Source organism: Sprattus sprattus, assembly GCF_963457725.1.
Source record: "Sprattus sprattus genome assembly, chromosome: 4".
Lineage (NCBI taxonomy): Eukaryota > Metazoa > Chordata > Actinopteri > Clupeiformes > Clupeidae > Sprattus > Sprattus sprattus.
In genome coordinates, this window is record NC_137923.1 from 42,686,131 (window position 1) to 42,690,363 (window position 4,233).

The following is a 4,233-nucleotide window of genomic DNA, read 5'->3' on the forward strand; positions in this document are numbered from 1 at the left end:
ATCACGGCTGGATTATTGCAATTCCCTCTACCTCGGCCTCCCCCACTCCTCACTCAGACGTCTACAGCTGGTCCAAAATGCAGCTGCACGTCTTTTAACTGGCACCAAGAGGTGTGAGCACATCACCCCCATTCTGGCCTCCTTGCACTGGCTCCCCATTCATTTTAGGATACAGTTTAAAGTTTTATTATTTGTTTTTAAGGCACTCAATGGGCTGGCCCCAGCCTACATCACTGACCTTGTACAGCCACATTCAGTCCAAAGGTCCCTCAGATCCTGTACCAAAGGGTTTCTGCATGTGCCACGCTCACGGCTCAATCAGAAAGGAGACAGGGCCTTTGCTGTCGCCGCTCCACGTCTGTGGAACCAGCTCCCTCAGGACATTAGATCCGCCCCCTCTATTTCTGCCTTCAAGTCTAGACTAAAAACCCACCTTTACTCCCTGGCCTTCCTTTCCCCCTGAACTGTTAACCCCCTGTTCTTGCCTATGTGGGCTGTTATTGTATTATTGTTATACTGTATTATTTGCCTTTTATGTCATTGTAAAGCACTTTGGTCAGTTTATGTTGTATATAAATGTGCTCTATAAATAAAGCTTACTTACTTACTTACTTACTACTTTTGTAAAAACCAAATAAGTTCTTCAGGTGTCTTCATGGGCACCCAAATGATCAGCATGGGGTGCTTGCTGGCTCTATCCATGCTGGCACATTAACCTGGAACGTCAGAGTCTGACAACTGCCAGACCACCAAAAGTCACCAGACTTTTTCATATTTTCATAAGTGAACTCACGTGTGCTAATATGTCTTAATATCTTCATATTGCCCCACTATCTTCACATTATGGCTTCTAAATTATTTCTTATGAACCCATACTGGACTCTATATTTGCCTTTTTTCAGTCTCGGTTGACCACGGCCCTATCTGCTGTCCTGAAGGGGGAAAGTCATTCGACCAATATGTCTTAACGGAGATATGCTTCACACCAGGGCACACAGTGAGTTCTTTCTTCATGTATATACGAAACAGTCATGGGTTTGGCCTAACCTGATCTCATTCCAGTTTTCTGTGTGTACCATATCTTGCTCTTTTCACAGTGGAGGAAGCACATGCTCTCATGCTGTGTTAACTTGGAACAAGGTCACGTCTCGCAGCACTCAGCACTCCTCCATTTTTCTGCAGTGTTATTCCACTGTGAAAGAAAACTGACTGCCGACCATTTAAAACTTTCAGTCACCCACCACTATGTGTTGAATTGAGTGTCCAAAAGCCATCACGCTGCATCACGGTTGTCAGAAAACATTCGGTTGTATATTATTAGAGAACTTTAGGGGGTCTTTATCCTGTACAGCCATTTTAAAGTGGTTACAGCCCACCTTGAGCTGAATTATTTAGCTGGTACAATGTACCAACCTTAAGTGCATATCAAAGATTCAGATGTGGAAAGTTCTTGATATAGAGGAATTGTCACATGTTGTTTATTCACTGTCGCATACAAGAAACAGACAGTCTCTCAATTTAATCTCACAGTGCCAAATCTAGTTAAGGCAAAGTCATTTTAAACATATAATTCAAGATGACTTGGAAGACAACAAGAAATGTAATTCTGAAGAGAGATCCTTCCTAAGTGCATATGTATTTTTAACCGGAATTCTACCATAATCAATTTAGCAGGTATTTACAGATTTATTGTCTGGTAAATGGACATTGTCATGTCCAAAAGAGGCTTTGATATCCAGACCTAATAAAGGACATGATCTGGGATAGAATAATCTCAGACTCTGTAAAGGGTCTTGGCATTACATTACTAGTTCTGCAGGACTAGTCTTCTAGATATCTAGACTAGATTTCATAGCATGGATTTTATGATGACCCTTAAAAAAACATTTCCACCCTTCAGCTATACTACAGCTTTTGCGATTATAAGAATAATAGTAAAAATTAGATTATCCTTTTAGTTCATGATTGAAAACAATGTTTGAGAGGGGATCTAAACTGTTATGCTGACATGCTGACATGCTAACAATGCATTGTCATGCTTGACATAAGGCTTATAATGCATTGCCAATACCTCTTTATAAGAAGTAGAGACTGAAACAGTTGAGTAGAACACACCTGTTCGTCCATCTACATATCAAATTTGTACACAGATACAATTGTGTCAGACGTCAAATAAAACATGTTGAAGCTGCTTTAGCAATGAAGCTCTGCATATGTGGCTAGCTAACAGAATATCTGAGACTGACCCTAACAGTTGCTTCTGTGAAATAAAAGATTGCATATTACAGGTGACTCTGAAACAGCCCTGGCCCTAATGGCCAATCATTTACTTTTGTGTCTATTATAGCTTTAGGTTTCATCTTTTCAGTTTTACTAGGCTATAGCAAGTGGCTTTAAATCTGGCTGTGTCCATTTTTTATTGTTTTGTTAATCGTAATTGTTTTTCTCGATCAGTTTAGACATTGAGAAGCCAGTCTCAATAGCAGAATCTTGACCCCCAATTACAAAGACAGTTGTTATTAAACAAGTTCAATTAATTTTGCAATGACACGGCAAAGTGTGTGTATTTTCGCCAAGATGATCTACTCTGGCAAACCCTGGCAGGATTTGAGTTCTTTGCTGGGTCACTCCCACTCTTGGGTATGTTTATTGCAAAAAGGATATTTTCTTCGGGCATATTTAGTGGAAATGGCTATTTAACAACGCGAACAGTAAGATCCATTAAAAACCGTGCAGCTTTCGCAAGCTGTCTGACTCCCTATAACCTAAATATTACTGTTAAGCGGACCATGATGGTGTTTGTTCATCGATGTGTGTTTCATCGACTCCGAGATGCGGGAGGTGGAGTTTCCACGCGCTCTCGGCTTATATACCAGACATACGCAAGACCACAGAGCAAAGAGGTTCATACCCTTGGAAGTCGACATTTCATGTGAGAAGCGGTTCGAATTTCTGACTGGATTTCTTGTTCACGTTCTTCTGCTCAACAGGTGTCGGAATCGTTTAAATCGTCTGTCACTGAAAGAAGGGAAAAGGTGAGTGCTGACGTACACGTGTGGCTGTGGGTTTTTGGGTACTGGATTGTCTACTTGATATAAAAGAATGATTTATTGAATGCTACGGATTACAAAGACAGGCAATATCCTTAAACCTGGTGTAATCTATTCACATGGCATTAAAAAAACAAATCATTAATTGGGTAGAACCCTCAAGTTAGAGAAGGTATTTATTCCGATTGGGCGCTGTCCACTCACCAGTTCTGAACTAAGAGAGGAGGTTGCCCTGATGTCGGTAAAGTTGTGAAACCCGATTGCTGAGCTCAAAGCAGATATCCTGTTTAATGGACTCCAAGGCAAAACTCCTTACCACTGGTAAATTATAAGAACGGCATTTGACCAAATTGCTTGCAAAAATGGGTCCTTAAAGATTGAAAATGATTATATTTGTCTGAAAATAGCTATAAAAGCAGAGATGAAGTAATTATTGACGTTCCATAGAATTATTTTTTTTGCATTCCACACGAATGACAAAAGAGCCCTTGGCAGCAAAGGGTATCTTTGCCAAAGTGAGCACACTCCTCTAAGCCTATTCTTCAGAATAGAAATGTACCATTCAACTGGAACAAGCTGGTCCTCCTTCAACGGGTTATGATAAAGTCGACCGTGTCCTGGAATGCCAAAAATGAAAACATGGATCCATTATTCCAATTTAAAGGGAGAGCAAAGAATGTCAGAGAAACCCCTTGAAACCCAATCCCTCTGGGCTGGTTAAAATAAGACTTTTCCTCTCTTTCTTTCTGTATGTGTGTACACATTTCTCTCTCTCTCTCTCTCTCTCTCTCTCTCTCACACACACACACACACACATACACTTTAACCCTATTCCTGTCTGTGTGTTTGTGACATATTTCACATTTTCATCTCAATTAGCAGGCATATAACGCAGTAGATCTATATGTACCTTTTATTGATTGAAAGAAATACATGCAGCAAAGCACCATTAATTGCCATTCCTCAGTCCATGGTAGAACAAGCGAATCCCAATCCCCAGGCCAAACAGACAAACATGGTCCGCGTGACACTGGATGAAGGGGATTCATAGATGAACTGTCTGCTGAGTGAGACTGCTGCTGCTGCTGCATCTGATGCTGCTGCTGCTGCACTGGCGGTCTGGTCTGACTCAGCCCTGTGTGGTGGTGTGAGTCAGAGCCAACCCTGCTATGTGGAGACTCGC